Source organism: Gorilla gorilla, chromosome 4 (genome assembly GCF_029281585.2).
Source record: "Gorilla gorilla gorilla isolate KB3781 chromosome 4, NHGRI_mGorGor1-v2.1_pri, whole genome shotgun sequence".
In the NCBI taxonomy this organism is placed as follows: domain Eukaryota; kingdom Metazoa; phylum Chordata; class Mammalia; order Primates; family Hominidae; genus Gorilla; species Gorilla gorilla.
The window spans coordinates 93,678,142-93,701,486 of record NC_073228.2 but is presented as its reverse complement, the minus strand read 5'-3'; the positions used below and the strand labels follow the sequence as shown (position 1 = coordinate 93,701,486).

The window sequence follows — 23,345 nt, the reverse complement described above, 5'->3', positions numbered from 1 at the left end:
GAGATAAGGGCACTATCTTGATGATTATATTTCAGAGATGGCTCCCAGTGAATGTCCTTGAGAAAGACATTCGTGGGTTATAAAACTGGCAACAGGCAGGGAGAAGATTTATACCTAAAAAGGGGCAAAGAAGTAATTTACAATTGTGAATTTTCTAAGGAAAAAGAGGTCGGGGCCTATAGTCAAGTGCATAAGGTCTAGTCAATCTGAGGGACCTTTAAAGCTACTGTCTTGGTCAAAAAATACCAAAATTGCCAGTGCAACGGCTCAAGATTCTAATCCTGGCATTTTGGGAAGCCGAGATGGGAGAATTGATTGAGCCCTGGAGCCTGAGGCCAGCTTGGGCAACATAGAAAGCCCTCATCTCCACAAAAACTAAAAAAAAAAAAAAAAAAAAAAAAAAAAAAAAAAAAAATTAGCTGGTAATGTAGGTGCATGCTTGTAGTCCCAGCTACTTGGGAGGCTGATCTGGGAGGATCACTTGAGCCCAGGAGGTCGAGGCTGTAATGAGCCATGATTGGACCACTGCACTCCAGCCTAGTGACAGTGAGACCCTGTCTCAAAAAAGTAAACAAAACAAAGCAAAAAACTTAAAACAGAACACCAAAAACACCAAAATTTTGACTATAGGGGGATTTTCAGACCTAATGTTTCTTACATAAAATGGAAATGTATAAAACTACTCCATAAAATTGTTCTATGATTTTAAAAAACTTATATGCATAGGACACTTAGAACACTAACTGGAATATAAGAAATGCTGACTAAAAGTTAGTCATTATTTGTTATTATTATTTCTAGTAATGATGTGAGGGGGAAGATAAAGGACATTAAGATTTAGAGATCCAACTCAATTAAATGTACCATTTGTGAATAATCTTTAAAAACAAGGTAGAAACAAATGGTCAATAAAAACTTTATTAAGATGGTTCATTAGTTGGGAGGAATTTTGAATTACAGACAGCATAATGCACTACAGCCAATGTCTACTCCCCACCCCTAATTTTTACATTTATGAATATTTACTGTTTGCATATAGATACAAAGGCATAAACAAACGAAGCTTAATACCTGTTTTCAACTAATTCTGAGGGAAATACAGATAGAGGACAATTATAATCCAATGTTGTAAATGCAATGATATAAATATACACAAAGTATTATTCTAATAATCAATGGTGAATTCATTGGCTTTGAAATTTCCTGGATGATGGCTCTACTCTAGTTGATAGTAGAGTTGTATAGGAGAGAACCATAGTGTTCCTGAGCAATCTGTAGAAGCTCAAATGCTAGATTCGGTCTTGGATCCCCTGGGTCCAGCTTGGAATGCTATTTCAGGTCCCAACATTTGGCAAATGGCCTCTTCATCCCTACAGGGATCATGGTTGGGTTTTACCAGGGGAATTATTAGAAGGGAAGAAATAGCCCCTTAGTTTGATGCAGTGTTCCTCAATATTCCAATAAAATTGAAAACAAGAAGATACATTTTATATTGCTACAGTGGAAGCAACTCACAGAGACTCACAACACAAACCTTCTGGACATTAAAATGGTGGAAAATCTGACAGAATGAGAGAAACCAGGAAAGAGAGTCAAAAGTGTATACTCCCTGTCTCAGTGGTAACACTAATAAATATTCCCTCTGACCAAGCCAATTTCCTAGGACTGGCACTGAAAACATTTCCTGAATGAAAGCCACATCTTTTCCTTCTGGTTTCATGGTAATAAGAACAAGGGAATCCACTGACTGTTCATCCTTTTTGGTATATTTTTGAATGAAGGCAAGTGTGGACATCCTCTCAACTATATTTGGAATAGCCTCTTAACTTCTCTCTTGAGCTACAGAAGGAAAAATTATGCTCACTAGGGAAACACATTCCTATGGCTATTTATCTGGCACAACTTAATAGTGAAAAGACACGAATTTCCCTGCCGTCAGTGTCTCTGAGCATTTGCAAGTGACACACGTGAAGGGAAAACCCAGAAATGCTACATTATCCAAAAAGAGGCAAAGAAGAGGCCATATTGGTCAAAGATCCTGCACAGGAACCAAAAGATCAGTATCCTGTACCCCTAACTCCATGCTTCATCTAAGCAAGTTTGGAGCCACTCAATACTTAGCCAAAGCTATCTAAGTAACAGTGGCCATGCTAACTCATTGATTCCTACCAAGGCCACTGTCCATCCTAATTATAATAGCTCTCTAGTATTGACTGATCAGCAATTTATCACTAACACTATTATGCATCTCTATACAATTATAGCAAGTGGAGATGGATTAGCCATACTTTATTATCTTCATAGGGTCACAGTGGGTGTTTTTGCAGACTTTTGGTCAGAATCTGCTTTAACAAAGGAACTTGGCCTTGAATCTTTCTCTTCTGGAAACAATTTAGACTCTTTCCCAGATCCGAGAACTCAGATTAAATGTCAAAAGCCTTTCATTTAACTAGCCTTTGTATGATTTTGGCTTCATTCACCTATCTAAGCTATCCAAAGAAAAACAAAATGGCTTGGAGAATGGAAAGGCAAAAGAAGCTAGGTGAATGATCTAGTTTTCTGAAATCTGCAAGTCTCTGAAGTTTATGCTCCAGCTTTAATTTTGGCTAACAAATGCTCCTTCTATATCCAAACTAGCACTGCCGAATAATTAATTGTAAAATATTGAACAAAACTTCAGCCACAAAAGCAGGCTTTAAAGAATATCTTTGAGAAGAAATAAAGGGGAGGCTTTGCCTTACCTTTGCCAGAATATTTAAGTTTTGAATTTTTCTTATATCAAAAGCCAAACCTGCAAGCTTACTCTGATGCACCAACATTTGATGCACTGTGAAAGGGTACTTACGTGTGGAAAATTCCCATTTCAAGGACCTGGGTAACATTGGATTCACAAATCCATGAGCTTGAGGCTGTACACTCCACGATAAAGTTTTCTTGTCCCACTTCTCCTTATTCTTTTAATGTATGCTGGTCTACATGAGCTTGTGTACACACGGATGCGTGTGCATGCACACACACACGCACACACTGCAGAGCTAATCTGGACTTAGGAATGCAGAAGACAAAAGTGTAGACATGACCAAACAAGACTAGAGAACACTTCATCACAGTTTGTTCCAAGATGTGTTTTTGATCCTTTGCTTTTCATTAGAGTAGCCAGAAATCCCCCCAAATTCATGTTAACATTGAAACAGATAAAGAAGCAAAACAGGAGTGGGGTCCAAAGCAGATGCTCCTTTTTAGGCCAGGGGTATGTGACTGCCTGGAGTGTTGTAGGTAATCAAGCTGATTCATTTGGTATGCCCTGAAAATTGAAGTTTTGTTAAATTCAAATGGATTCTAGTTATCTCTTTGATGTCTTTATTTCCTTAAACATAGGTGTTCATTGCTTATTCTTGTCAGTGTGTAGAATATTTTCCAGAAACATACTGTAGATGTCTTTAAATCAATATGTGATAGATGACATGATACATTTTATCTTTCACATTTGGAACAAATAATAGTATCTACAGTTCTGTTCAGAGCTTTTTTGTAAAGATAGTATTGTGGTATACAAAGGCAAATTATACCTCAAATATTTGTTTAAAGGTAAAAGTCATTTTATGCAATGGGATGATCAGTTTGGACTAGTTGCCATGGTACACTTAATATTGACTGGGCATCATTCACTGAAAGATTAATCTTCTAGTCCATTTTCATATATAGTTTACAATTCAAATAGTTATAGTTTGATCACTAATGTAAGCCATTATTTCTTTTTTATGGCAAATAGAGAGTGATGTTTCTATTTTAACATGTATAAATAGTGGATTTTAACATGGTAAGAAGAAAATGAATACAAAAGAATAAATGTTTCAAATGATGGAAATTGTAAATAGTGATTTATCTCTCATAAGCTAAACAGAAATTTCATGGTGCAGAGACTGCTACACAAGCCAAAATTAAATATAACAACTCATATAATAGTAGCCTTATAACTTTTTCTCTGGAATAATGAAGGAAGTTTTCTGCCTTTTAAAAGTTAAAAATTTAGTTTGTCTACTTGTGTGCTTAAGTTGTTTGTAGTAACATGCTCTAATTATTATCTCACAGGAACCACCTCCTGCTGTATTTTGCTATGAGTCACGGCAACTTCAGAAACTGTCTAAAGTAACATAAGCAGTGGGAGCAAATGTCCACAAAATAAGTTATGTTTGGGAATAATAATAATAATATAATAAACACACATTCTACCTCCCTTAAATGAAGACTCATTGAAATCGAATACACAATTATTTTAACAAGCTTCCATGCACACACACAGAAAAAATCATTAATAGTCACAGGAAGGGCTAATATTGATGATAAGATTGCATTTATCTTTGTTATTTTTCAACACTTTCACTAGTGTAGGATGCTTAGGCAAGAACAATTTCAATGTAAAAGAGGTCATGATATGTTGATGATGCAAACAGGATGATTTAGACTATTGTAAAGCACCTACCACTACTGTTCAAGTTCGTTGATGTAACACATGTGAGATTTGCTGGCATTGATATTCCCAACATTTCCATCTGCCTTCCAAACAGTAGCAAAACAGTTTTCTTTTCCTCCAATAAATAACTTCTCTTCTCATATGAATAATCTGAGCAAACAAGGTTTGGAACAAAGAACATACTTATTAACAAAAGGAAAAAAAGAGCAAGTATGTTCACTGAATGTTGTTTATCTTTAGGTGTATGCTCACAATGATAGTACTAGGATGTTTGCAATTGTTGCTTTACTTCACAGGATAATTTTCTATGTATAATAATCAATCATTTGTATTTATGAAAAGTCCATTTAAATTCTCATTATGTGTTTTGGGTTAAATGACGTTTTACTGACAAGGATGCATGTTCATAATCATTCCAGTGCAACGACATTTTTTGTTGAACTTTGATGAGGGACTACATAAAATGTCTTTATCATTGAGCAGTTAGTCAGACTACTAACCAGCTAGTGGATTAATTGATTGTAGTGTAATGAAATAACAGGTTCACTATGAAATTAAAATATAGCTATTTTGAAATTGTTCCCAGATCGGGAGAATATGAGGCTAACTGATGGCTATATCCATTTTCTAGGGCTGCCATAACAAAATGTCACATGCTGGGTAGCTTAAACAACAGAAATGTATAGTCTTCCTGTTCTGGAGGATAGAGATCCGAGATTAGGATGTTAACAGTTTGGTTTCCTCTGAGGGCTTTCTCTTTGGCATACACATGGCTGCCTTCTAGATGTGTCCTCACATGGTCTCTCCTCTGTCTGTATGAGTGCTTGTGTCCTAATCTCCCCTTCCTGTACAGATATCAGTCAGACGGCATTAAGGCTAACCTTAATGACATCATTTTAACTTAATTACGTCTTTAAAGGCCCTGTCTCCAAATACAGTCACATTCTGAGGCGGTGGGAATTAGAACTTCAACATGAGAATTTTGTGAGGACACAATCCAGTCTCTTACGATTAATTCCTTTTGCTAACTCTTATGGACTGAATGTTTATACATCCTCAAAATTCATATGTTGAAATCCTAACCCCCAATGTGATGGTATTAGGAAGTGCAGCCTTTGGGAGATAATTAAGTCATGAGAATGAAGTCCTCATGAGCGGGATTTGTACCTTTATAAGAAGAGAAAGAAGAGAGCTTGCACTCTCTCTCTCTCTGTTTTCTGACATGTGAGGTTACAATAAGAAGATATCTATAAACCAGGCAAAGAAAGGCCCTTTACTAAGAATTAGACCATGCTGGTACCCTAATCTCAGACTTCCAGCCTCTAGAACAATGATAAATAAATGAATGGTGTTGTTCAAGCCATCCAGTCTATGGTAATTTTTTATAGCAGCCTGAGCTAAGACACAAGCATAACTCTTGACTTCATGTTTCGTTGTTGATAATATAGACTTCATTTTCATACAAATTCATTAATATTAGCATTGTAGTAAATAACAAATGAAAAACAATTAGTAGGAAGTTGAAAAGAACATTTATTCTACAACTGGGTAAGTTAGACTTTGACATTTTTACCAAAATTTTTGGAATTCCCACAATCATCTGTTTACCTGATTTCTTGTAAAAAATATTTACTGTAAAATTAAACTGACTTAAGTTAATTTTCTTTTCTTTTCAGATTCTCTTCTACATTTCCTGACAGTACTCTTGGGAAGATGAAAGGGCCCCTGGAGATTCTTTAAAAAAGGATTAGAAATGACTATTTGATAGCATTGAATTACAGTTTGAATGAGATTGAAATTTTCCTTCATTCCTGAAAACAAAAAATGCATATTGGAAGTATCATTTGTAGAATGATATATCTGGAAAATTCCAGAGCATAGCTATACCATCTATGCCATTTATGAGACTTCTAAAAATGAACTAGTAGCTATCTTTTGTGAAATTGTAATATGTTCACTAATACAATTCTGCTCATCTTTAACAATTGCCAAAGACTTCTCCAATTTCCCAAGCTTTCATCCATTACTGAAACACATCAAGTCAAGGGTAAAATCTGGCATCTATTTAATAACACATAACAATTCATGCCTATCCCAGTCAGGAAGTGAAATTGATATAAATACAAACATACATATTATGCCATGTGAAATTTCATCTAGTACAAATAGTAGCTTATAGCCGAAATGAAAATATTGTTCATTTCAGACTGCATGCTATTGAAACAGAGGACAAGCTATAGATTGAGTCAAAGGAGTTAGGTAACGTAAACTACAGAGTTTGAACACTGCAAGAATTATTTTATATCTTTTGAAAAAGACTTTTTATGTTTTTTTGTATCCTAGATCAAGCAGAAGAATTTTGTTTCAACTGCTGCTATTCCACAAACAGTGACATTTTGTACTTCTAATTAAGAGGACAAAATGTTATTCTTAAGTTAAATAATTGACTGCTGCCCTTTTTAGGAGCATTGTCTATTTTTCAATCCACTAAAATACATATTTGGTATGATTATTACATCTGGGATGGGTGGTGCAGAGTAGCAGATAATGGCTTTAGGATAAGAGTCTAACTTTCATCAAGATAGGATTTTTTCAGACCCATTGAAAATGTGTATTTGTTTGCATTAGCTTTGTTTTCTTTTATCCCAGGAGAAATTCTTTGATGTTGAGACATTCAAAGTTAAGAAAACATGAGAGAGATGAAAGTTATCTGAGAAAATAACAGGAGAAAAAAGAAATACAGTCTCTTGGAACTAAAAGTATATAAGGAACACTTCCTCTGGGATGAGAGAAGGTAAGGGTCCATCTCTTGCCTCTACTAGCTGCTATTTCTACGTGTTTCCATTGGTAAAGGAGGTTGTGATGGTTAATAATGAGTGTCAGCTTGATTGGATTGAAAGATGCAAAGTATTGCTCCTGAGTGTGTCTGTGAGGGTGTTGTCAAAGGAGATTAATTAACATTTGAATCAGTGGACTGGGAGAGGCAAACCTACTCTCAGTCTGGGTGGGCATCATCTAATCAGCTGCCAGCATAAAAGCAGGCATGGAAAGAGCAGACTGGCTGAGTCTTCTGTCCTCCATCTTTCTCCCGTGCTGGATGATTCCTGCCCTCGAACATCAGACTCCAAGTTCTACAGCTTTTGGACTCTTGGACTTACACCAGTGATCTGCTAGCGGCTCTTGGGCCTTTGGCCACGAACTGAAGGCTGTATTATTGGCTTTCCTACTTTTGAGGTTTTGGGATTCGGACTGGCTTCCTGGCTCCTCAGCTTGCAGACAGCCTATTGTGGGACTTCAACTTGTGATCCTGTGAGTCAATTCTCCGAATAAACTCCTCCATATATTCATCCATCCTATTAGTTCTATCCCTTTAGAGAACCCTGACTAATGCAGAGGTCATCTCAGTGTTTCAACAAGCAGAACTTTACCACTCAGGAGAAAGACGCTTGAATGCATAATGGATTCCTGGAGATATTCAATGATCACTGAGGTGTGATTCCTCTTGGGCAAGCTAACACATAAAGGCCTAGGAGGAAAACAATTGGCTTATCAGCAGTTCGTTTTCAAAGCTATAAATCAAGAGCATATGCTGGTCATACCACGAAATTTAGTGACTTAGTAATTGTCTTGTCGTAATTGCCACCCAAGCTCTCCTCATCAAAAGAATGAGAACAAATACTTTTATTTAAAAATTTTGTTCAGGGCAAATATTTCATGGTAATTAAATGGCCATTTTTTTCTGTGCAAAAATGGCAAAATGTTGTGGTTTTAACCAAGTATCTGGTAAATCCTATAAAGGGTGGTCATATATTTGGATGATTAAATGTAGCAGGTATTCAATAAATTGGGTTGAACAGATGAACAATTCAAGTTTTTACTTTTCTCCTGTAGCAGTTTCTTACTCTTTAAAGCTGAATTTTATAGATATTTAGCTAAACCTATTTTTACTATTTCATGTAAACAAGTCTCATATGTATATTAAGCTTAGGTGCTGGTATTTAATAGGACTAAATCTAAGAGGCAGTGTAAGAACATGAGTTTTGTAATCATAGTGACTGATTTGAAACTCAGCTCTACAACCTTCTAGTTCAACAATATTTCAGTGTTTCAGATTTTCCACAGGTGTATAATAGCAAACAATAACAATATCTGCCTCAAAAATATGGAAGGAATAAAGCCACAGATATATGCAATGCAATTAGAATGTTGCCTGGCACACTGAAAATGTTAGCTTTTATTAGTACCCAAGTAGCCTGAAGCTGAACTCTTCTCTTGTACTTAGACCTATCATCCCTACTCTTGACTAGATGATTTCTTGGATGCATCTGAGGGAATTTTAGGTCTTCACTCTAAAAGCGAGATGGAGGATCAAACATGATTTTCATTTAAATAATATAAGCACAAATTAATATTACACACTGCCGAGATACACCTAATGATTAGTCTCCAGGCTGATCCATCATCAGTAGTTTGTAGCTACATTGTTCCTTACCCTAGAGTAAAGCTGAAGATACTTCTTTCTTTAACAAACTAGACATTAATTAAGCTAGGCAGGGGACTAGAAAGTATAATTGCTACTGTAAAGCATAAAGAATGTTACAAATAGCAGTGAGCTTACTAATGAGGAAATAAAAAAATACAATTCCTCTTCCTAAAAGATAAAATAGAAAAGAATCTCTTTTGAAATAAAGGTACTTAAAGTTGTATTAGAAAAAAATTAACGAAACTCTATTCTCCATTTCCAGATATTTGATTCTTAGAACAGAAGTAACTTTAGGGCAAAATTGGATCATATTCTCAGAAGTCAGGCACAGTAACAGTCATACACTAAAGTTGGTACCTTAATTTTTCTCCAAATTACAAAGCATTGTTATTATATTTTTATGTTACCTCCTGGGTATTCTATTAGTACTGCCCCTTTGTCTAATTTTCATCTTTTCAATATCAGTTCATTTGCCTATGCTCACATCTTTAGTATTAACCTTGACCTCTTCCTTAACTCTTACATCGAATAAGTCACAAGCCATTTCACTTTGACACTATAATAGCTCTAAATGAACTACTTTTGTACATTTCCATGTAGTATAGCATTATAGTTAAAAGCTGAGCCTTTAGAATTAAGTGACCTGTATCTAAACTTCAATTCTATATGGGATCTTTGGTCTGTTTCTCATTTATAAAATGAAGATGAAAATATTACATACCTCAGAGAGTTCTTATCAATATTAATGTGGCAGTCCATGAAAGGGGCTTTGATACAGTGCCCACTGTGGAAGGCCTTAATAATTATGGCTATTATTATTCTTGTTGTTACCACTGGTGTTTCCATTGTCACTAGTCTAATCAGATCTCTACTCTTTCTTTTCTGGATCACAACAATAGTATTTCCATCTTAAGTCTGTCATCACCAATTATTCTGTACCGTATTGTGAAATTAATCTGACTCCATAGTTCTTATCAGATTACTCTCTGCCCCCAAATGGCCAAATTACTTATCTTGGAACAATGTATCCTACATTCTGCCTCAAACTCTCTAACATTTTCTTATTCTACTCCTATATACTACCTAATGTCTTAATTGAAGTGCATACCATTTTCTGAACATGCTAGATACCGTCCTGCTTCTAAAAATGCTTTCTGTGGCCAGGCATGGTGGCTCACGCCAGTAATCCCAGCACTTCAGTAGGCCGAAGGGGGCAGATTACGAGGTCAGGAGTTCAAGACCAGACTGGCCAACCTACTGAAACCCTGTCTCTACTAAAAATACAAAAATTAGCTAGGCATAGTGACATGTGCCTGTAGACCCAGCTACTTGGGAGGCTGAGGCAGGATAATCGCTTGAACCCGGTAGGCGGAGGTTGTGGTGAACCAACATCGTGTCACTGCACTCCAGCCTGGGCAACAGAGTGAGACTCCATCTTAAAAAAAAAAAGAAAAAAAAAGAAATGCTGCCTTTCAACCATTGGCAGTTGATAATAATAATTTGTTAATCCTTAAATTAAAGAATTAAATACTATATCAAACAACACATCTTTCATTAAATCTTCGAGTTCCAAGTCAGAAGGAATCCATTGTTGCTTTCGTTAAATTGCTCTTCTATAATATTGTATACTTTCCTTGGGTTACTTATCTCTTTTCATGATGTATTATATACTATAATTATGGTTGTGCTTGTCTTTTCTCCATGAGTGCACTGTAAACTTCAAAGGGGTGGGTCCTATGTCCTAAACATATTTTGATAATGTAGATCAGCGTTTACTAGAATGTAGAGGGTACAAGTATAAATGCAGAGGGTAAAAGATGTTTTCAGGTGGTGCAATTGGAACTTTAAATAACATCGAATCACAAAGTAAGAAATATATTATCTTTTAAAAATCCTATGGTACCTCAAGAAAAAGCTCACAATTGGGTGCTGTCTTTAAAACCTCCATTAAACATCCAGTCTTCAGAACCTGCAGAAATCAGTGTTTTCTAACCAGTGCTTTGTCTTGTATTCATTTCATATGTTTCTAGTTAAGAAACTATGCTTACTAAATAAAAGTAGAGGTGGTTTGGAGATTTGGCAAAAGTAATTGTAGATAGGTTGGAAATGGCCAGAGGTTGTTATATGTCTCTATTGGAGTTTCTGCTAATAATGGGCACTGAGCAGCTTTTAGGTGATTTCTTAATTCCATATGCCTCAAAAGAGAATTGTTGCAAAAGGGTGCCACTAATTCTTATCTTTCCTTGCCAGTCAAAATGACCCAGTAGTCCCCACCATCATCTTTTTTACCAGATAAAATTTTCCAGAATGGTCTTCAAGTTACCATTTACAAGCCAATTGTTTTCATTTATCCTCTTCTACACAAAAACTCTGTTATTGCTGTCTTCTAGGAGACACACATACATTTATGTTAAAATGCTCAGGATTTTCTTTAGACAATTTGCACAAACCCTGAGAAAAACTGATAAATCTTATTTTCCTTTGCAAGGAGTTGATTGTAATGAGGTTATTTAACAACCTTATTGTTAAGCAGAAAATTAGAATTGCTACCAACTGAATTGTGTCCACCCTAAAATCCATGTGTTGAAGCTCTAACTTCCCATGTCGTAGTATTTGGAGGTGGTGGCTTTTGGAAAGTAATTAGGGTTACATGAAGTTCAAGGGGGAAACGCTCATGATGAAATTAGAGCCCTTATAAGAAGAGATACCAGAGAGTTTGCTCTCCCTCCGCCACGTGAAGATACATCCAGAAAGATGGCCATTTGCCAGCCAGGAAGATAACCCTTGCCAGAACCCAACAACGCTAGTATGCTGATCTTGGTTTTCTAGAGCCTAGACAGTAAGAAAATTATTTTTTGTTGTTTACAACACCTAGCCTGTGGTATGTTGTTAAGAAAGCCCAAGCAGGCTAAAACAGTTATATAACTTGGCACAACTGTATCAAAATGGGACTGGATGACATTCATAGATGTGTCTAGGAGCAGGGAACATCTCAGAGAATGCATTGCTATTATGGCTCTTCTACTGCCACTTTTGGCAGTGGTGTACCTATTAGAAATGGTGCTGGCCATCCCTGAAAGCCTGGATAGAGGAAGTTAGTCAATGGCCTGAGGACAGCAGGCTAAGAAAAATATTTTCCTGTTCCCAAAAGAAGATAATGTAGCCTCTGAAAAAAATCTTTCTGTGCAAGCACCTAAAAGTACAATAGCACTTGAATGAGGTGAACATTTCTACACCTAAATATCCACAATGTTGTGGAAGACCTGAGTATAAAGAAACCAGTATGAATTCATCTTCTATTTTAAGACATAAGTTGATACATCTAAGTGGATAAGGTAGTCTATTAAAAGGTGATATGAACGTTAAGTTTTGATGATTTTTCTAAATATTATTTATTTTAAAAATTTCTATTATAAGATGAGGAATGATTGCATAACATCTTAGAATTGTCCCTGTGTTTGTCTTCATCAGTGCTTTGCCTGAGTCAGCCATGGTTCACCATGAAAACACGATGAGTCACACCTGCATCACAGTTGATCATGATCTGTAGCGACTGATGATATTAAAGCAAAGACTGGGTCGTTTGCTGATTATGTTTTCTTTCTGGCAGTTCCAGTGTCTTCTGTAGTGTCATTGAGCCCTCCACCATCCCACCACCTTTGTTTCTTTGTTAATCGTATTCTGCCACCACTTGTTTTATTTAGAAAACACAAATAAATAAATAACAGAAATTCAAAAATATATAGTTTCAACATTGCTGTCAGTCCAGGAATTGAAAATATTTAGTCAAATGATTATACATCTTCACCAATGTCAGATCTTCAAAAATCCTAATTTTAATAAATTATTTGGATAAAGAGAGAAAAGACTATTTATGATAAGAAATCACATTTTTTCTGCATGAATATTATCATTGAAAGCAACAGATTTTTTATGTATACATATATGTATATATACACATACATATGTATACGTATATATGTATATATATGTATATGTATATATGTATATGTATATACATGTATATGTATATATATGTGTATGTATATATATGTATTTAACTAACATATGATTAGATTTTCAGCTAAAACATAATTCTGGATAACGCACTTGGGAGATGTAAAGTCCAAATTTGTGTGTTAGTTCTAGACATTTTTCCCCACTAAGAAATTTGTTGGAAACTTTTCCTCTCACACTTTGAGATCATAGAATGTGATACAAGAAACTGAAATAAGGAAGTCAGATTGAAGCTGGGCACGGTGCCTCACATCTATAATCCCAGCACTTTGGAAGGCCGAGGCTGGCGGATCACCTGAGGTCAAGAGTTCGAGATCAGTCTGGCCAACACGGCAAAACCCCGTCTCTACTAAAAATAGAAAAATTAGTAGGGCGTGGTGGTGCACACCTGTAATCCCAGCAACTTGAGGCTGAGGTAGGAGACTCACTTTAACCTGAGAGGCAGCGGTTGCAGTGAGATCATGCCACTGCAGTCCAGCCCAGGTGACAGAGCAAGACTCTGCCTCAAAAATAAATAAATAAATAAATAAATAAATACATAAGAATTAAAAATACAAAAATAGAAAGTCAGATTGAACTATACTTATTTTTATTTTTTTCTTATTTATGAGAATTAAGTAAGTCTGTTTACAAGAAAACAGACTAAGTTATTACCAAGACCCATAAACTCAGACTCCAAATGCCAATTGACAGAAAATAATGTGTGATGTTCAAAAAATGCAAATTTATTTATTTGTTTAATTTTGAGATGGAGTCTTGCTCTCTCACCCAGGCTGGAGTGCGACGGCGTGACCCTGGTTCACTTCAGCCTCCACCTCCCAGGTTCAAGGGATCCTCCCATCTCAGCCTCCTGAGCATCTCAGCCTCCTGAGTAGCTGGGACTACAAGTGCACACCACCATGCCCGGCTAATTTTTTGTATTTTTGGTAGAGATCAGGTTTCACCATATCGCTCAGACTAGTCTTGAACTCCTGACCTCAAGTGATCCACCTGCCTTGGCCTGCCAAATTGCTGGGATTACAGGCAGGAGCCATTGCACCCAGCCTGCAAATTTATTTCTGATGCAAAAAAGTTAAGTCTTATAGGAGTCATTTGTTTGTATAAATGCATCATGTGACAGGTGCTACACCAAAGAAGACAATCTTTGGAGTCTCACAGAGTTTTGGAAGCATTTATTTGGTGAGCAATGAAGTAATGTTAACCAAAGCAGAAACACTGTTTAAAGGCAATCATCTCTCCTAAGATTATAAAGACAGGTTTAAATGGCATACTATGCCAGTCTGGCAGGAAAGGAATGTATAATCTAAATTATTAATATCTTTTGTCCACAAGCAACATTTAAGAACTGATAATTGGTATATTAAGCCCTTGTTAGTTTTTCTTTTTTATATTGACAGATTCTAATTAATGGGACCATAGAAGCTTCATTTTATTCACAAAATTAATTTGGCTTAAGATTCAAGGAAATACCTGTATACCTTTACTTTTACAATGCTTAGGGTCACACATACCAACAAGAGCATCCCATGTATTTTTCAATGGACAATATTATTCCACCAAACCAGGAATGGCAAAGATGTTTTGCCACAGAATATTCCCTAAGGAGTAGCTAAATTTGAAGACACTCTATCTAAATTTACATTAGTGTTTTCAAACTACAGGAAGCTTGCTAATAGTTATGTTCATTAATTGTATTCCTTTGGTTCATTAATTTTATGCTGTTGACTTCAAAACTGACACTGTACTTCCAGCTTGAAGATTATGTCTTCCTTTGCAATTTTTTTTTCATTATCACAACGGGTCTAAATTAGATTAAGCTACATTCATGGCATATACACAAAATTAAGTAAATAAAGTTTGTCTTTTATGAATGAACTGAAAGGATTACCAATGAAGAACAGGAACTGAAAATTCTTCTACTGGGAAATACTTTGCCCTCTTTTTAATGAAGTGAAGACCCAGAGCAATAAGACTAATGTTTGATAACAATCATATTCACATCAAATAAGATTGTGTGACTATCAAACAATCTTATAATCAAAGGATCATGTTTTATGCACCAGGAGATGAGGTTTGGGCAAGTTAGACAAATCATCAGTCAAGAGAATACTTTGCTAAAGATCGAGATCTTTTGGGCACACAGTATTATTTTCTTTGTGTCCTTTTCAAGCCTATATCTGTCTATAGAGAAAAAAATAGATATCTCCCTCATAAGACAATGACAGAAATAGTCTGTGGATATGCATCTATGTCCAATCAGCAACAATATGCATAGTAATGTGTTGCACAGCTTGTGTAATGAAATTCCCAGCGTGCAGTCTGGAAAGGTATCCTCCAGTGTGTAGGGTGATTTATTTCCTCTGTCGAGAAGCAGGACAGCCAGGACTTGTCCTTCCCTAGTCTACCTGCAAGAATACTTTGTCATCTTGGGAAGTGGTAATGGGTTCTGCAAGTGCTGAACAGGGCCACTGTTTTGAACCCTTCATTTAGCTGGTCTATTTCCCATCCCTTTTAATTCTCTGACTGGAGCATTAATGGGGATTTCTTTAAAACCAAAGCAATCTATAGTAGGACTACCATTTAGTACTAGTGCCTTGAAAGCAATATTTAGAATGACGAATAAAAACACTTTTGCTATGGTTAAAAAGTATAGAAAAAATGAGAAAGCAAAGCATCATATATACTTTACAACATTCTCTGTAGTAGGGGTGAGAAGAAACAAGAAGAGTGTATGCTTCCCAAAGCTGTTGAAGTCTGTTGTATTTATGGCAGCCATTATTTCCGGTGCTAGAATGTAGCTATCAACTAAACAGTTTTTCTTGGCCCTGTTTATTAGATTTTGATCTTGAATTTTAATTTCCTTTTCATCTTTTTGGATTATATGAAAGTTTATCCAACAATAGCTATTTTCTTTAAAAGACTGCATATTGTAGTCTAAGTAAAACTTCTATTTGGGGAACTTACAAGAGGAAATAATTCCTTATTTTTCAATAGATGAAAACCTTTGTGCTGAAAAGCTAATATGATGGAAAACAATTATTTTTCAAGAGAAATACAGAAATTATCTTAACATCCAAATCAAGTATTTCTGATGAAATTTTTAAGAGGCTTCTGTCTATGATGTCTATTTTAGGCACTTATTTGACCAAATCCATTGAAGTATAATGTCACAGTTAAGATCTTGGGACAGAATGTGTTTGGGTTTAGAATCATATGGGTCAACAGCACTACTTCTTACTAGCTGCATGACCTTCGACAAGTTGCTTGAATGTCAGATTTCTTTATCTCTTAAAATAAGAATGATAATCTCTTGGTTATTGTAATCCAAAAAGTTTTACAAAATTAAATGAATTAATTTTATCGAAGTTTTGGTACAGCAACTGGCACCTAGTGAGTATGTATTATATGCACACTGCATTCAAGAATGAAGCATGTTGATGTCACTTCTAATTTCTGTGGGACAGCAATTCTGTATTTTTCCACCTGGGCCACTAGAATGGTTTGCTCTCTATCAGTTCAGATTCTAGTTCCTGAGTTCTACATTGCTGTTATGGATGTATTTCTCTAATGTCCTTTTAGACATTTCAGATGAGTATCTTATTTTGTCTTCAACAATGACTTATAGCTTACCATGCAGTGCTTCGTAGGATATTGTTTCAGAGACCAAATCAGCTCCTCCCATTTGGACAGTGATATTGATCTAGGCATTGTCTTTGAATTATAGAGATTTTTTTCCAGTGGCCTCTTACATCTATGCTTATTAAACCATTTTAAGTGTAATGGGAGGAGGAAGAGCTGAGGGCAGTGAGCAAGATTTATTAAAATTTCTATTGACAGGAACCACTGTTACTCTAAAATTAAAAATCTTAATATCAAGAGTAGTTTCCTTTATTCTTCAGAACCTATTCTGCCTTTCTCTCTATCCTTTCATTGAGCTCTTATTCTGGCTAGGACTTTTTACACATTTACTAAGTTAATCCCCACAATAGCCATGTGAGTGTTGGTTATTAATCCTGTTTTAAGGGGAATGTCTTTTTGAGAGGTTAAGTAACTTTCCCAAGGTCCACACAGTGATTAGGGAAGAACCAAAAATTAGACTCAGTCTTGCCTCCCTCCATGCCTGTGCTCTTCATGACATAGGTTGAAAAATATTTCTATTTCTTGTCTATATTTATTTTAGTTGAAAATATTTTGAATAATCTTTGAATTGGGCTTTCTTAAAAATGTCAATATTATTAATTAAATCTTCCAGTCATGTCTTGTCTACGTTAGTGACTTTCAGGAGAATGCAATTTCTGTGACTGAGCAAATTTAAATTTGGGTCAAATTATTCTATTTATGGTGAAGAGAGATTAAGAACCTGCATTAATAGCAAATCAAACATTGAGATTAGGATCTAGAAGATCAGAATCAGGTTGTAAGGTCAAAAATGAGATGTAAAATATTAATCAAGCTGTCATATTAAAATAAGGAACCTGATAGGATAGGGCAAGGCTGCTTCCTAGATCAGGAAAATCCGTGATTACAATCAAGAAGACGAAGGAAAATATTTATAGATATCAGGTTCTCACCTGAAGGTATAGCAGGGAGAGAGAATGCTTGAAAAAAGCTATGTAACTTTTCTGACCCTTAGTTTTCTCATATTCAATTATGGATTCACGGCAGTCCCCTCTTATCCACAATGGGTACGTTCCAAGACCCCTACTGGATGCCTGAATCTGCAGATAGTACTGAACTCTATATATACTATGTTATGGGGGTTTTCTTTTTGGTTTTATATTTTTATTATTTTTCTTGTTTATTTTATACTATTTAAAATGTGATAACCCAGACAGCTACTAAGTGACTAACTGCAGGTACCATACACAGTGTGAATACAGTGAGATGATTCACTTTCCAGTTGGGATGGAGTGGGAAGTCTTGTGATGATGAGAGATTTCATTATGTTACTCAAAACAGCTGACAATTTAAGATTTGTGAATTTTTTTTTCTGGAATTTTCCATTTAGTATTTCGGGATCACAATTCACCACAGGTAAATGAAACCACATAAAGTGCAACTTCAGATAAGGCGGAGCTACTTTAACTCTTTTCCATTAGTTGTGAGGATTAGACAAGCTGCACGGGGTATGTCTAACACAGTTCCTGGTACGTGGCTGCAACCTACAGAATGTCCGCAATAAGGAAAGAACACCTGAGGGTTTTGAATATTTGGTTGTGACCTTGACTCCACAGCTTAAGATTTTCTATAAAATAGATTCCTCAAACACCAAAGTGTTCTGCTCAACACAGACTGACGTGGACATTCATGTGTCACATCTTCCAGTTCCCCATAAGTGTACCCATGAGTGTTAACGGTTTCTACGTGAATAAAGTTTAAAACTTTAAAAAATGGGATATGCATAAAATGAATACATGCCTTATACATTGTTATTTTTAAAGTTAGATTAACAATGTTGTGGAGTCACAAGAAAGTGAAATTTACTTTTTAGGCTGCAATTTCAAGTAAACACGTTTTTAGGAAACTACAAAATGGCGAATATTACTTAACATTTTACATATTGAACACAACTCCTGTTTTTGATACTTGGGGGATATGTTTGTGCCAGATTTAGATGATAGGCAAATAAAATTATATCAAAGAATATTGGTTGAGCATTTCAAAAAAAAAACCAGCAATAATCCTCATGCTGGTCACTGAACATCTAATATTTTCACTGAACATCTAAGTTTAAAAATCCAGTGTGTTCAAACTCATTCAAACCTCTTTTTCTCTCCAAATAACCAAACAGCTAGATTGAATGTTATCAATATTTTATAGCTCCACTTTTCTCTCAAGTGTTGGTGATGGGAGCATCAGAGGCAAAGAGGGTATAAAGGGAAAGAAGAGCCCTGATAGTCAGGAATCATCTTTCTAAAACACATCTGGTCACTTTATTTCGGTGTTCAAATCCCATCAGTATCTTCATTACCTATATATAAAACCCAGATTCTCTGTCTAGTAGACCAGGTTTTTCATGACCTCTTCCACCATATGTACTCTCACCCTTTTCTTTCTTTTTTTTTTTTTTTGAGACGGAGTTTCACTCTTGTTGCCCAGGCTGGAGTGCAATGGCGCAATCTCCACTCACTGCAACCTCCGCCTCCTGGGTTCAAGCAATTCTCTTGCCTCAGCCTCCCGAGTACCTGGGATTACAGGCATGCACCACCACGCCTGGCTAATCTTTTTGTATTTAGTAGAGACAACCTTTCACCATGTTGGTCAAGCCGGTAACAAACTCCTGACCTCAGGTGATCCACCCGCCTCAGCCTCCCAAAATGCTGGGATTACAGGCATGAACCATTGCGCCCAGCCTACTCTCAATTTTACAAGTAAACTTGAAAAGCAGATTTACTCAAATAACTCCTAAATGGCCATGTTTTGCTTCGTATATGTCACTCCTGTGTTGAAATGCCCCTTCCCATCAGGCGTTGCTTAAAGCACTTCTGCTCACACTTGAAGACATAACTCTAGTGTGACATTCTTTGTGAGGATTTCCTTAACTGTCCCCTACACGGTTTACCATTTAGCAAAACTGTGTTACTCTTATTTGTTTCTGATGCCTCAATTAGCCAATTAATTGCTTGAAAGTGAGAATTCTGTCTTAATCTCCTTATCCTCAAATTCTAGCTCACTGCCTAGCTTCATAGTGGATCTCACAAAGTACTGTGTTGAATAAATAAATTAAGGAATCCTCCCATGAGGCAATTCCATGGTTCAGTCTCGAGCTCTGCCTGAAATGTGGGGAATATGGAGCATGGTAATTTCTATTAGCTCTTAGAGGATTTTAAGTTCCTTAAACATACGATCCCAGAAATTTTCAAAAATATTAACATAATAAAAATATGAGGTCATATTTTTAATGGTGATAATAATATCTATTTCCATTTAAAGTTTCAAATTGATGAAACTGTTAGGCAAATAATTTCCCCCTTTGAAATAGAGTAGTGTGAACAGTTTCTAAAACGTATCAATTAAGTTGTGAGTGGTGTCATGACTCAATCATTCCACTTGTTAATCAACCAAAAACTCCTAGGAATTGTGATCGTTGACCATTATATAATTTCAGATGTTTATTCTTAGTCATATAATATTTCTTTTTTTAACAGATAATATAATATTGATAAAAGACAGTAAACATAACAAAGTGAAACAAAGAAGTGTAAGGAGAATATAACCCTATCAAATTGTCTAAAGATGATTTTCAGTTACTTTATCTGGTCAGAATCCTAAGTAGCACATCAAGATTTGTCCCAAGTACTGAAAAAAGCCAATGTTAAAATAAAAATACACGATAAATGCATCTGATTTGTATTCTATCTATTGAGATGAAGCCTCTCCTTATACCCATCCTGTGTCATTTGTGTACAAGTGTTTGCAAATAACCTAAATTTTTAAAATAGTTACTTGGAAGAAAAAAGCATAAATATTACATTTTAAAAAGTTAGTTGTTTCTTATCTTTTCTTATCTTTTTTTTAAAACAAACAAACAACGACAAAAAAAAAAACAGAGCCTTGCTCAGTTGCCCAGGCTGGAATGCAATGGCACAATCACAGCTTACTGTAGCCTTTTTTTTTTTTTTTTTGTAGAGACAGTGTCACTATCATTGCCCAGGCTGGTTTCAGACTTCTGGCCTCAAGTGATTCTCTCACCTCGCTCATCTCGCTGCCTCCTACAGTGCTGGGATTATGGGTGTGAGCTACTGCACCTGTTCTATTTTAGAAAGTTTTTAATGAAAAATGCGAAAACTCAAATTAGTAGTTCAGTTAAGAAGTTTTGTTTACTTTCTATTAGAAATAGTTATATTTCAGTCTACATGCTGATAGACTTTCAGTCTCCAACTCAGATATATCATTTTAAAATTGTTAAAGATGAAGATATTTTCATAACACAGCTAAGTTACGGAAAATGTTATGAATCACTTGCTATGTAGGAAAGGTTGAAATCTATCTTTACATGCTATAAAACTTATCAGAATATGAAAATCAATTTTATAATTCAATCTTTTCTAACATGCCAATATAACTTTAAAAAATATTATTTAAAATAATATTTGTATTACATTTCATATATACACATTGAATGATAAAGAAATTTTAGAAAATAATAAAAGTGCTTTGCAAAAGTGCATGCTTCTGTGAAAGGTGTTCGTTCATGAGTTAAAATCTTGGAAAACACCCATATAGTTGAGTATAGAATTTGAGAGTACAGTTGGATGCTGTGAAAAAGTATTCCATTCACTTCCACTTCAAAGGCCACAATGTGTTTGTGGTCTTCTAACTATGGAAACTTTTCAATTAAATTATAAAAGAGAAGTCATAATTGGATGCTCTAGAAATCTCTATTACAATTTTGAATAATGCACAATGAAGCCATATTGCGTAACAGATGCAGTTAAATTTGTTGATGATTCACTCAGAGGACCGCTTTGGGAAGATTAACACCTCAGTGGAATCTGATTATCGAGCTACTATCTATCTATCTATCTATCTATCTATCTATCTATCTATCTATCTATCTGCCTATACATTCTTATAAGCTACGAAAAATGGCTTTTTGTTGTTGCCCACCATAGCTAAGCTGCTTATATTTTTGGTCAGGCTTACAGGCAGGGATGTAACAGAGATATAGCTAATTGGGTTGGAATAGTTATGCCATGCCACTGAAGGCTACTATTTAGTGACTTGCAATGTTATTTTAATTATGATTTCTTAGTATTCAAATAATAAAGAGCAATTTTAAAAATGCCTGATTATTGATATCCCATTATATATTCTGTAACTCAGGCTCAGCGCCACCACTGTTTTATACCTCTCCAGAAAACACACATCCCTGGGAACTTGTGCCTTGCTGTTAGCCTTAATCCCTATTAGATCCAATATTCTTTCTTTCTCCCTGTTGCCTCTACCATTTATTAGAAAAAGATTGTATTTGCACTGATACTTTAAGGTAACCATAGTTTCTGCATATCAAAAGAGACTTGCTTGCTTTGTTACCAAATGAGGAAATAGCAGAAGTAAAACTGCAGTCAGAAAGAGGGTCTCTGGGGCAGTTATATAAGATGACAATATATTGCTTAATTGGTTGAATATGATAACAAAGCAAGGAATGAATACTGGATACTTTGCTTTCAAAATATGTTTTGAACTTGTATTTTTTTCCCACCGGATTCTACTAGATTGTCAGTATTTTGGTAGAAAATTTCAATATATTTTCAACTTGGGACCCAAAGGGCTATACTACACTTATATATTTATTTATTTTAGCCCATGACTAGTGAATGCAGATCTTACAGAAACTGAACCAAAACAAACCACAACTCTATCAGGCTTGCCTGATATTTCAGAAGGCTTCTAAAAATTAGGTGGGTTTTTAGTAGACACAAGCAAAACAAACAAAAATGTGAACAAGTCGCAACTTAAATTGTGTTTTATTAAAGTCATTGTTTGGATGGTTCTTATTTTTTTAATGTTAGATTTCTCCTGCTGAAATGACAGACCAACCCACTCACTAACAGCATGTGTTTCAATGGAAGAATTTCTATTTTCTTCCAGCCTGAATTCAATGCAGTCTGATCACCAAAGCAAGGTAATGTCAGCCCAGCATGCATGTGATTTAAATACACAAGACTTGCATTTAAAGAACATTTAATATCCTCTTAGTTGCCCTTAGGTAAAAGAGAGTCCTTAAATCCATTCTTTTGTGGTTCTGCAGAATAGAATAATAGAAAATTAAGAGGATTCTTTTGACTATGAACTTCAATACTGAAAGCTAGATGAGGAGTGCAATATATTGACCCTTTTCTCTTGTCTTGCTCCTGTACAAGGAGAGCCCAAAAGCAAAATCTGTGGAAAATAGCTAAGTGTTCATCCGTTAGCATTTTACCATTCAGGTACTACTAATACAAATTCAAAAAATGCTAATAAAGTCTGAAATTTCCCAGTAGGGGAGTAATGGAACACTTTTTAAAAAGGCACTTTCAGTTAATGACTAAGGCATTTTTTGCTAACAGCAATTTTGGCTTCTTATCCCAGGTGGAGAAAAATGCATTAAACAGGAGATTAAAATGTCCTTTCAACTGCTTGGTAATGCCAGCTGCTGCCGCAGGCTAAGGCATCCATGAAGTGGCATTTAGTTGATGGTGGTTCTGTTCCAGGGATGGAGCGAGTATGAAAATCCCACTGGATGGGGTCTCTTTAAATATGCTGTATACGCACAAATAGCAAGTGTAGGAGCTGGGCTACGATGGTAAACTGTACAATCTGTTCATTGCATTTTGGTTGCTAATTAAGAGGTGACATACAGTATGAATGCACAGAACCTGTTGAAAT

The 23,345-nt window shown here is 35.6% G+C and overlaps 1 long non-coding RNA gene across 7 annotated transcripts in view; it reads right to left on the bottom strand.

Moving 5' to 3' along the window:
* Nucleotides 1–814: 814 nt before the first annotated feature.
* The window catches only part of LOC134758564 (uncharacterized), a 281,470-nt gene continuing 258,939 nt past the window's right edge, over nt 815–23,345 (bottom strand). For all 7 annotated transcript variants that reach the window (XR_010133896.1, XR_010133899.1, XR_010133895.1 and 4 more), the window contains one exon: nt 815–4,624. This is a non-coding gene — a long non-coding RNA (uncharacterized lncRNA). The remainder of the gene's footprint in view (nt 4,625–23,345) is intronic.